The sequence below is a fragment of the Canis lupus genome, chromosome 32 (assembly GCF_048164855.1).
Source record: "Canis lupus baileyi chromosome 32, mCanLup2.hap1, whole genome shotgun sequence".
Taxonomy (NCBI): domain Eukaryota; kingdom Metazoa; phylum Chordata; class Mammalia; order Carnivora; family Canidae; genus Canis; species Canis lupus.
The window spans coordinates 30398048-30410701 of NC_132869.1; the positions used below are offsets into that span (position 1 = coordinate 30398048).

Genomic DNA, 12654 nt, shown 5'->3' on the forward strand with positions numbered 1-12654 from the left:
GAGCTTTGGGGTTGGTGTTGCTATTTCAGGAAGTATTCAAATTCCAGGGGAGGCATGTTTTGGCCTGAGCTGGCTAGGAGGAGAACGCCAGGGCTACTGAGCTAGCTCTCTTATGTTCCATCACTCTCCTGTGTCCTCTGCTAGGGGTCAAAGGGCTGGACAGGAGCAGAGCAAGACCCTGCTAGGGGGGCTGCCCATGGGTGGGAAGAAAAAATATGTAGTTTTGAAAACTTAAAAATATAGGTAAAGCAGGGTTTTTCACCACCTTCTGTTTCCAGTCCAGCTCAGCCACAGTCACAAAGACCCTGTTCCGGGAAATGAAACCCCCTAATCACAGCCGGCAGGACCCTGGGAGCTCCCACTTTACCAGCTGAGGCCTTGAGAATTACTTTATAAAGCATCTGTTGCCTAAAGGCAATGTTTTAGGAGAGATTGCACACATTTCTTTGTTCATTCCTTACAACAATCCCTCGCAGAAGTTCTATCAGCCCCAATTTAAGATGAGAAAACTGGAGCACAGAGTGGTTAAGTAACTCTCTCAAAGTCACTCAGCAAAGGTAGGCCCACAGCCTCAGCCTCTCACCCAGAGCCCACGTTCTATTATAGGTCACTGGTTTGAGCTTGTTTTTTTTTTTTTTTTTTTTAAGCTTTTATTTATTTATTTATTCATGAGAGACACACACACAGAGAGAGGCAGAGACACAGGCAGAGGGAGAAGCAGGCTCCATGCAGGGAGCCTGATGAGGGACTCGATCCCAGGTCTCTAGGATCACGCCCTGGGCTGAAGGCGGTGCTAAACTGCTGAGCCACCTGGGCTGCCCTTTTTTTTATTATTCATGAGAGACACAGAGAGGCAGAGACACAGGCAGAGGGAGAAGCAGGCTCCATGCAGGGAGCCTGATGTGGGACTGGATCCCAGGATCCCGGGATCATGACCTGAACCAAAGGTAGACACTCAACCACTGAGCCACCCAGGTGCCCTTGAGCTTGTTTTACAACAGAACCCCCTGGGCAGCTTGTTAAAAAATATATATATACCCACTTCCTACCCGGAGATTTTGATTCAGTAGGTGTGGGGAGCAGCCCAGGTATACACATGTTCAATAAATACCCCGGGTGATTCTAGTGCCTGCCAAAGAAAACACTGGGGTGGAGGAGACCCTATAACTGTGCTGCAAATGGGAGCCAGCTGCAGAGGCTTATACCGTGAGCGGGCTTCAGAAAAATCACAAAACAGATGGTGACTTTGTTTTTAAATATCCAATCCTCGGTTAAATTCAACAAAACTGAGAACAAAAGTGTTTCTAACAGAAAGAAAACCTGGCCTAAACAGGCTGGTGAGGAGGGAACAAGGAGGGGCCGCAGCAGGACAGCTGTTTGGGCTGGAAGAGGTGCTATTCATTCCCTGCTGGGGCTGCCCTGAAGCTCTGAGCTGTCAACTGTCCTACCAGCAGGGGAGCGGGGGAGCCAGGGGGGAGGCGGGCCCTGGCAGCCCTGCCTCTGCAGGTGGGGAGTAAACCTGAGCCTGGGGAAGGCTCCTCACCCCCTGCTGTGAAGATCTGGGATTTCTCTACACCCGCCCATCTGGCCACAGACGTGCTCACTACCGCAGGACTGGAACTATAAAGGGTCACCAAGGATTCCACTGGATTCTTTGCCTCCCTCAGAAACAGCCCCTTGCACCTACAGAGTGGGCTCTGGGTCCAGGCTGAGAGAATGAAATTTTGCTCCAACCCACCTGCCTCATTTCTTAGCATCATCCTCCACCCCCTATTCTTTACTTTGTTTGCACTTAGAGATTTTTTTTTTCTTTTTTCGCTTAGAGATGTCTTAAGAAAAAAAAACATTTTATAAAGTTAGCACCGGGGAACCTGGGTGGCTCATTCGGTTAAGTGTCTGCTTTTGGCCCAGGCTGTGATCCCTGTGGTCCTGGGATGGAGGCCCATGTCGGGCTCCCTGCTCGGCAGGATATCTGCTTGTCCCTCTCCCTCTGCCCCTCTCTCTGCTCATGCTCTCTCAAATAAATGAATAAGATCTTTAAAAAAAAAAAAAAAAAAAAAAGCACCATAAAGAAAGTGAGCTTCCCTCTGAAAAAGATCAGAGTGAAGCCAGCTATCAGGGTACCCCGTTGTCCAGTGAGAAGGGGTGCAGAGGGCTGGGGCCATCCTTGTATTCTTGGGAACAGAGTGGGGATGGAGAAAGGGGTGTGCTGGCTGAGGGGCCCCAAAGAGTGGATGCTCCAGGACAGAGGTCCTTCTGGCTGGTTTCAGGAGCGGGACAGAACTGCCTCAGGGAAACGGGGAGAGCAGGGATTCAGGTGATGTCCCTCTGGGGTGAGGAGGAGGACTCCTGAGGACGAAGGGGAATGGCAAGCCTGAGGACTGGCAGACGCAGCTCTGGGGGGGAGCACTGCTTGCTTCTCCCAAGACAGACAAGGACAAGTAGCAGGTGTCATCTGCCTGCAGTGGAGGACCCAATGGTGCCCTTCCCCTCCTGCCTCTTCTCTGGGACCTCAAGGAAGCAAGGGGGCACTCAGATGTGCCCCCGAGAAGAGGACAGAGACACAAATGGGAAAAGATGGAGGAAGAAAGACTGTAAAGCAGACATGCCAGGAAATAGGAGCAGAGAGGGGAGGGGAGCCTAAAGAAAGGGAGGAGCAAACAGATACAGAGAAAGACAAGAGAGGAGGCTAGCCAGGCCACAGTCCCAGAGAGACCCAGGATCACAATGTGACTTCCCATTCAGTGTGGCCTTGCCCTGGGCTCTCTGACCTTGCAGGGGCTTCCTCAAGTCCCAGAGGTGGGAGGTGGGCTTGCAGTGAGGCAGTGTTCCACACAAGGTGGAGGGATGTGGGAAGGCCTTGGGAGTGTAGGAAAGAGAAAGCAAGGAGAGGGAGCCCTGGGGGGGCAATGGAGAGGGGGGCTAGGGAATTCATCCTGTCTCACAGTGGGGTGGGAACTGGGGAGCACAGGCGCACTCGGGATAACAGCACCGACCGACCCCTATGGGCACTGCAGTAGATCCCTCCACAGCGGTGCCGAGGGACTGCGGCATCAGGGGAGCCACAGGGACTATAAGGAGGAGCCCATCCTGGGGGCATTTGTGAGGTGCAATCCTTGCCACTTGTTTGACCAGCTGTAGAGGGAAGGGGAAGAACCAAAGTCTGTTCCTGGGTTGCTATTTTGAGTAATTGGTGAATGATCATGCCATCAACTTGCAGGCAATAAAGGAAATGCAGATTTTTGTCAGAGAAATCAGTTCTGTTTTGTACTACTGTTGTTTATATCTGCGTGGAAAACTGTAACTGGCCAATAAACATGAGATTATGCACAAACTCACCATTAACGAAAGACTAGAAGTTAAAACAAGATCACTTACTTAATCAAAAGGACAAAGATACTGGATTAAAAATTTCACTATTGGCAAGGACACCGGCCAACAGGTGCTCTCACACACCACTGATGGGGGTGTAATTTGTACAATCATTTTTGTAGGTAATTTGGAAAAAGTTATTAAAATGTTTAATGCGCTTTCTTTTTTTCCCCCTTTATATTACTTATTTTATCCCAGTGTTTTTTTTTTTGTATCTCTTTATAGATGAAGATTATGAACAGTTTGGTAGTAATATATGTGGCAACATTTGTTTTCAGTTTCTTATTCTGTCTGACCCCATCATTCATTCCACTTCAAAGAATTTATTCAACAGCTTGCAAAAATAAAAGCACAAGGCTGTGCGCCGGAGCATTGTTGGTATTCACAAGAACACCCCATTTCCTCCACTTTCCAACTATGTGATTTGGGGCAAATTACTTCATGGGCTGTGCATGTTTCCTCCCTTGTAAAAGTGGTAATACTGGCACTGACGTTATTAGTTTATTAGGAGGATTAAATGAGATAACTGAAGCCAAGCATGGTGCCGGAGCTATGGTCAGTGCCCGGCTAACGTTAGCAAGCGTACTCCTGACAGGGAGGCTTCTGATGGCATGTTAGGGGAAGGTCTCCTGGCATGGAAGGGAGTGTCTGGGCATTGGGAGGACACTGCTAGATGAAGCTGAAAGTTGGGGCAGACAGGAAAGAAGATGAATCTGTTGTCAAGTGTACACTTTCAGTTCACATGAGGAAAGGAAGCAGGAGGCTCAGACCTAATCTGGAAAGACACATAGTAGTGGTTGGTGGAGAGGAAATGGGGTCTGGGGACTGTTAGTTTTGTGCTTAGGGGAATATGTAAACCAATGAGATCCAAGATTCCTGCTGAGAAGTTAGAAGCCTGGCAGGAGCCCCAGAGTCTCAGAGCAGACCCTCTAGTGCTACCTTGCTGCAGAAGAGTTGCTGGGTTTCCAGAACAAGCAGGGCGAGGGAGTGAGGGCAACAGAGGACAGGAGCGGAGCCTCACCATCTTGGTTGGCACAGTGCTAGGAATGTGGTCGAATGGTTCTAGAATGACTCAGACGTGTACAGAGCCTCAGCCCAGCAGTTGGACCCAGTGCCATGCACTTGACTTTGGTGTCAGCAGCTGGGGCTCGCACGTCAATTCGTTGTCCACACTTGCATTGGATATAGATCTTTTGCATCCTATCTACTTTCAGGGTTGTCATTGCTCATGGGTTCAGAACTTAAATGATGTCCTGGCCCGAAGAATCTCTTCTTTCCAGGTCCAACCAGACATCCATGGGGTGGGGTGTCCAGAATGGAGTTTAAGAGGTAAGCAGACACCTTACAATGTATTCTGTGTGCCCAGAAATAGCTCTTGAAATTCTGCCCTTTGAGACGCTTATTATGGTTGGGGATTCCAAAGTATCTCTGACAAGTACATTAAATAATGATTTATTAATTCATATCTATCGGCAAATGCATTTCATCCCTTTGCTTTCTCCTTGGAGTGGTGCTCTGTTTCAAAAGTCAGGGGGATTTGATTAGGTGAAGGGAGAAGAGGGCAATTTCAGAACTTGGGCCTTTCGGTACCGGAAGATGGGTTTTAGCTTGATGACCAGGTCGGGGTTTCCTGGCTGACTGTTGAAGTGTACTGGATCACCAAAAGGGAGGAGAGCGTCTCGGAGCCAACTCTACAGGGTGGTCTATAGATGACAAAACCCAGAGATCACAGGGCCTGATGCCAGGAGATCTGCATTCCTGTCTCAACTTTGCAACTTAATAGCTCCACTAAATGGGCTTCCATCCCTGACCCTCCCTTCTCTCTGCCATAAAGGAGGGCCAGTCATATAAAATCTTAAAATAAATAAATAAATAAAAATGGGCAGCCTGGCTGGCTCAGTGGTTTAGCACTGCCTTTGGCCCAGGGCCTGGTCCTAGAGACCTGGGATCGAGTCCCATGTCAGGCTCCCTGCATGGGGCCTGCTTCTCTCTGCCTGTGCCTCTGCCTCTCTCTCTCTCTCTCTCACATGAATAAATAAATAAAATCTATTTAAAAAAAAAAAAAAGGGAGGGCCAGTCATGCCCGCCCCAACCCCTTCCATTCGGCTGAGTGTGGCTTGGCTTGGGGGAATATGCCCACCGCCATAATAAAATAAATAAATGCAACAGCACATAATATTATTATTACTATTGGAAATGTCCCGAGGGGACTGGCCTCAGCTCGGTCACTATAGAGCTCATCTCAGACAACCGAGGTGACAGGCTGGCCCTGCAGCCACCACCGCGCCCCCCCCCCCCGTCACCCCCGCTGCATGCCTCTCAGAACCATACACAGAAGCACATGAAATGCCCCATTCAACTTTGCTGAGATCAAAACCTTAAAGAGAACAAGTTCAGCTGATAACAAGCCTTCTTCAGGGAGTTTCAATGGAACAGTTCAGGGGCTGCTGATGCTGGGATGAGATGGACAAAGCATCTGCTTCCGGCCTGGGGAAGAGAGCCGCCAGGGCAGGTGGCCAGGGCCTCAGGGAACAGGAGAGCAGGAGCATGTTTTCACTGCTTACTCTTAGGCCTGTCCAGAGACCCCTGATCATCCAAGAGCAGCCCTGTGGGCCAGCCAATCCTATATGGGACATGGCCTGTCCTGGAGCGGCCCAGGTGTCCGCTGCATGTGGACAGGGTGTTGTGGGTACAATAAAGGAAACTCAAAGGACTGACCCTGCCCACGGGAAGGAGGAAAGCCTCAGACTCTCAGCAGGGACAGCACGCAATCGCCTTGCATAAGCGCAGTGGTGGTGTGAGCAGATAGAGTCACCTGGGGTCACACTGGGTTTCAGTCCCTGTTCTACAGGTACAGCTTTTATACCCGTGAAAATAGAAATGAGATTAGCAGTGCTCTCGGACCTACTGTTGTGTCAAGAGTTCTTGTATTTTGGAGCCCTGTATAAGTAGCACATCATAATTCATGATACCTTGTTAGTATTAGAGATACATTGTTAATGATTCAAGTGTGGGAGGGAGCATCTTTGAGGGGATGGAGCTTACCATCCTTACCAGGAAGGCCACTGATGATCTCTGAAGAGTTTCTGGTTGCAAATTACTGCCTGGTTTTACTTCAACATCACAGGAATCACAGAACTCAGAGCTTGAAAAAGATGGATTAACCATCTAGTTCAAGCACCTTATTTTAGAGACAAGCTACGACGCAGAAACTCCATCTGACTTCTCTTTGCTTTGTGCAAGGCTCCTGGCACAGACTAGGTGATCCGTAAGTACATGTGAGACAGAACTGAGTTCATTTCCCTGCTGAAAATTTAGTCAGTGCAAGGCAGGGACCCTATTGCCCTGCATTGTGAGATGGAAGGAGAAAAACAAAGGACCTGGGATTAAAGTGTGCAGGGGCTTTGCAGCAGTGCCTTTTAGATAGCATAGTTCAATTGCATTATTCTACATGTAAAATAATACATATTTGTATATGTATGTGTGCGAAGTGTGAGTGTGTGTGTGTATTTTAGCAAGAGGTTAGTGGTGAGGAACAAACAAGGCAGTCCTAATTCTTGCTGGTTATGCATCCTAACTGTGACTTTTCAGCTATTTTGGTTTAGAGGCACAGTAATTCTTTAAAAAAAAAAATCCCTCAGTTGAAAGTTAAATAATTTTTTACCGAAATATGACATTATATGTATTATGTATGCATGCATGCATATATATATCTATCCCATATAATTTGCATTTTTATGGTAAAAGACTGGCCTCACTAGCTGCAAAATTAACATTGAGTTTTATTCCAGTGCTTCAACATCCTCTTGCCTAGCTACTTCCTCAAATGACCTAGATACATTTTGATCCCTGGATGGGGATAGCATGCTGCCCTGGGGAGGATTCGGTATTAGAAATTATTCAGGAGGTCTGGGCTGCTTGTCAAGAGTCTGCTGTTCTTTACTTATGGACTTTGGTTTTCTCATTGGCGTTGGGGCAGGCAGGAGATATGTGCACTAGACTTATTTTATAAATACATATGTAAGTCTTGTTATCTGGCAAAAACTTTTCTAAGTGCTTGTGAATATTAACGTATTTAATCCTCACAACCACCCTATGAGTTACTAGTACTATCCCTATTTTATAGATGAAGCTAAATAATTTGTTCAAATTCTACAGCACTTGAGGAACTCCTAGAAGAGCCCTCTGCCAAGATCAGAATCACTCTGAAACAAAATAAAACTTACCTGGTGGCCTTTCTCTGTTGATGGGTGCTCTCAACTTTTAGGGGTCATACATTCCTTTCAGAATTTGATGACAGCTATAGATCCTTTCCTTGGAAAATAAACATGTGTTGATGATTAATCTACATCCCAAAGCCATCCATGGAACCCAGGTTAAAAACACCTAATATAGGGGCCCCTGTGTGGCTCAATTGGTTAAGTGTCTAGCTCTTGATTTTGGCTCACGTCATGATCTCAGGGTGGTGAGATAGAGCCCCATATGGGGCTCTGCGCTCAGCAGGGAGCCTGCTCAAGATTCTCTCTCTCCCTCTGCCCCTTCCTCTGCTCGTGCTCTCTCTCTCAAATAAATAAATAAATAAATAATTTTTAAAGCCTTAATATAGTAGAGGAATGCATCAGCACTTTCTTCAGCAACTTATTTCCCATGGGAGCCCCAAACCATAGAGACAGATGTTCCAGAATCTACTATCTACTTTTTGTGCCACATGTCCCGTCTTTTTCAATGACTCTAGATTAGAAATCATCTAGGCAGAGGTAATCTAGTGGTTATTTATGGAGGCCGGGATTCTTGGGTACTTTCACATTCTGCATGATGTATTTCTGCAATATTTAAATATTTCCCTAGAAGCATGTATCACTTTTATAATCAGAAATGGTATGAAATATTTTTAATAAAAAAATCACAAAATTTTCATTATGGATATAATAAAAATATGCAAAATTGTGTACATAGAAGAATATTCATCACTGTGTTGCCTACAATCCTCCTAAAGGAGAGACTAAATAAACAATGGGGCTTTCTTCAATGCATTGCTGTGTGGCTTCCAAAAAAATCCTGTAAGGTAGCTCTAAATGAATGAACCTCAAGACCTACCATCTGGAGAATAAAGCAAGATGTAGAATGGTGTACAGTGTGCTACAATTTCATGGAGGCAAGAGAAAGGAATGCTGTTCGATGCATCTAATGCTTCTGGAAGGATCAGTAAAACCTGGTGAATTCACTGTCTCTGGAAAGTTAGAGCAGAAATGAAGACTTCCTTTCACTCCATGCCCTTTCCTGGTTTTTAACTTTGTTCCATTTATGTATTACCCATTCAGTAAAATACTGTAAAAAAGAATGTGAAAGGTCATGGAGATGCCACTACCTAAGAGGTGTCTTCCCACCATAGGACCTGGCACTGTCTGTCCTTCTGCCTGGAATGACCCTTTCTATCCTCTCTCCCCCTTTGGATGTGAGTTTAGTTGAAAGTTTCTCATTAAAGTCTTCCCTGACCTTCCCAACAAGGTCAAACATCCATCTGTCTGCTTTTGTAATACCATGTGCCTTTCTATCCAAACACTTCTCAGTTGCAGTTTTCCATATATTTCTGTGATTATTTGATCCACGTTTGTCTCTTCCTTCTAGGCTTAAGCTCCTTAAGAGAAGGGTTTTGGGTTTTGCTCGTCAGTATATCCATAAAATTTGGGACATAGTAGTGGACCTGATGTACTGGTACATAGTAGGGTAAATAGTGAATGAGTAGGTGAGCATACATCCCCATCACCAAGTCCACCTACTTTCCTGTCAAGAGGTCAAAGGTCTTCTTAAACACCTAAGAACCTGGACCTCACAATTTCTTCAAGCTGTTCATTATACCTTTAGATACCTCTCACTCTTGGAAATTTCAATCCCATTTGTTCATATTGAGCTAAAATGAATCTTTGTGGCTTCTACCCACTGTATTTAATTCTACCCTTAGCAACACATAGAATGGAACTAATTCCTCTATATGATGATTTTTCAAATATTTGAGCACTTACAGTCTTCTTTTTACCTAACTACACATTTTCAGATTTTTTAAAGATTTTATTTATTTATTCATGAGAGACCCAGAGAGAGAGGCAGAGACAGATAGAGGGAGAAGCAGGCTCCTTGCAGGGAGCCTGACACGGGACTCGATCCCGCGCTCCAGGATCATGCCCTGGGCCCAAGGCAGGCGCCAAACTGCTGAGCCACCCAGGGATCCCCAATTTTCAGTTTTTTCAGCCATTCCTAGCTATAACTTCCTTGAGGGCAAGGAGAGTTTCATATTCATCTCTGTATCTCTAGCCCTCAGCTCAGCTATATTATTTTAACAGAGTCCATTTTTTTTTATAAGCATCGCTTACATTACTCACCTCTGAACATGCTGTACTTTGCCTATGTTCCTCTTACAGTACTGACTAAAATTCTGGACAAATATTGCAGCTTTGGTCTTGCTAGCATACTTCCTTTCTTTCATGGTTCATATCTCTAGTAATGCTGAGATCCCATAAGTTTTGGGGGCAGCCATTGATGACACATAATGAGTCCTGTTTATGAGGGTTTCTTTTTTCCTTCTTTGTAGAGCTCCTGTCTGTACCTTAGAGCATTGCTATGTGTGTGACCTTATGTATTAAAACACTGAACTCGAGCTCAGGCGACAGCTGGACTGCAGCGGCCCAGGCGCTCGGCATGGCTCGCCTGGTGCTGGAAATTTACCGTCGAGCTATTCAAAAAAGCTCCATTTGGAATCTTCCAGATACTATCTACAAAACATGTAAATGTGACTGTGATGATGCACATGCACTGCCTTAGAACACAGGGCAGTTTCACAGTTTATTGCATCAATAGATAAAAAGAAATACGATCATCTTCGTAGATGCTAAAAAGGAAGTAACAGGTCTGATGAGCTGCACCTTCTTCCGAGCAGCAAACGGTCTTTAGTCCTCCAGTGATGATGTGATTGAACTAACACCATCAAATTTCAACCGGAAAGTTACTAGTAGAACTCTAGGCTCCGTGGTGGCCACTGCCAGAGGTTGACACCAGAATGGAAGTAGCAACGGCATTAAAAGATGTTGTCAAAGTCGGTGCAGTGGAGGCAGATAAACGCCAGTCTCTGGGAGGTCAATATGGCATTCAGGGATTTCCTGCCATTAAGATTTTTGGATCCAACGAAAACAGACCAGAAGATTATCAGGGGAGCAGACCTGGAGAAGCCGCCGCGGAAGCCGCTCTTGGGCTCTGCGCCAGCTGGTGAGGGACCTCCTTGGGGCCGGGGGGGGGGGGGTACAGCTCTGGAAAACCAGGTAGGAGTGAAAGTTCTAATACGAAGGACGTGATCGAGCTGCAGTAAGAACGTCCTCGATAATGCCGATGTTTGGATGGTTGAATTCTACGCTCCTCGGCGTGGACACTGCAGAAGCCTCGGCCCGAATGGGCTGCTGCAGCCACAGAGGTGAAGAGCAGATGGGGGGGGGGGTCGCCGCTGCGGAGGCCACGGGGGTAACCAGCCTCCAGCCAGCGGATGCGGGCTCAGGGCATTCCCTACAATCGAGGTATTTCAGAAGGGACAGTCTCCCGTGGACTATGATGGGGGACCCACACGATCCGACCTCGCGTCCCGGGCCCGGATTCGTTGTCTGAGACCACGAGATGCGCTGCCTGAGATGTCAACGAGGACATCGCTGAGACCCGCGAGGAGCATCAGGGTGTCGGCCGTGCGGCCCCACATTCTGGACACCCGAGCTGCTGGCAGAAATTCTTACTTAGAAGTTCTTTTGAAGCTGGCAGGCAAATACAAAAAGAAAATGTGGGGGTGGCTGTGGGCAGAAGCTGGAGCCCAGGAGGAACTTGAAAATGCACTGGGGATCGGAGGGCTTGGATACCCTGCCACGGAGTCATTGACGCCCGCAAGATGAAAGTTGCTCTTCTAAAAGGATCTTTCAGCGAGCAAGGCACTAAGGAGTTTCTCTTTGGGGCGTGGATCGACAGCTCCCGGCGGAGGTGGGGCTTTCCCCGCCATCAGCACCCGAGAGCCTTGGGACCGCAAGGACCGCGAGCTTCCCGTGGAAGACGACACTGACCTCAGGGACGTGGAGCTGGACAATCTGGAAAGACGTGAGCTGTGAGAGGCTTGGCACAGACTTCAGTTTTCTTTTCTTGGGAGCGGATCTCCCCAGCGATGAAGGAACATTCTCCACACTCAGATAAGTCTACCAGTGGCCTTTTGAACCAAGAAGCAGCATTTGATTGGTCCTGTGAAAACACTGCAACAGTGAACTTTGCAGCTCAAGAAAACAATGAAAAATTCTATGAATTGTTGTAGCCAGCGAATTGGGTTGTATTCTATCAAGTAATATTTTGAGGAAAACTCGTGGGCTGTTGACATACTTTTCCCTCCCTCTGACTGCTGCTTGAATGTTCTTGGGGGGTGTTTCTTATATTATCAAGTTTTTTAGTGTGATTCTTTCATTTGAATATTAATGCCTTTTTTTCCATTAAAAAATAAAATAATATTTTGGATAATGCAAAAAACAAAAACAAAAACAAAACCCCAAAAAACCACTGCACTCAACTGTTAATATTATATTGTTGGTTTGTTTCTCAGACTTTCCAAAGCCAGACCAGCAGCTTGGTGAAACACTATGAGTTCCATGCCAAGAAGGATAATGCACTTTGAAAATATATCTGCTTGGTGTACCTGGGTGGCAAAGTTGGTCAAGCGCCTAACTCTTGATTTCAGCTCAAGTCTTGATCTCAGGGTCATGAGCTTAAGCCCCACACTAGTGGAGTCTACTTAAAAAAAAAAAAAAAAAGATACTTCCACCTGGTGTGGCAAATACTACCCGAGGCTGACTCATGATATTTCCCTCTACCCCATCTTTACCCAATGAGTATCTTCAGAGAAGAAAGAGAGTGTTTGAGTTGCAAGTGAGAATTTTTTAAAAGGCCAACCTCTTTAATCCTTAACTGTCACTAGATCCACTCTTGAGGGCTCTCATAATGCTGAATCTAAGCTCTTAGAGCTAGAGGCTCCTGGGTAAATGTGAGCATGGGCACATCATTGCTAATGTGCACAATGTTTGGCAGAATGCCATCAGGCCAATACATTGAATGTAGCTTCTCTGTCTTTTAGCCAAGAACAAGAGGAGAACCAGTCAATCTCCAACATCATAATAATTCCTCTATGGGGAACATGTTCTGACCTGGTAAAGGGATGCATGCAATGATTTAGTTTCTTTTTCCCATATTCAGCTTTCATGAGCTATATGACAA

At 46.4% G+C, this 12654-nt stretch overlaps 1 pseudogene; it reads left to right on the forward strand.

Moving 5' to 3' along the window:
• Positions 1-9857: 9857 nt before the first annotated feature.
• LOC140622746 (protein disulfide-isomerase A6 pseudogene) lies at positions 9858-11878 on the forward strand (annotated as a pseudogene).
• The last annotated feature ends 776 nt before the right edge of the window (positions 11879-12654 follow it).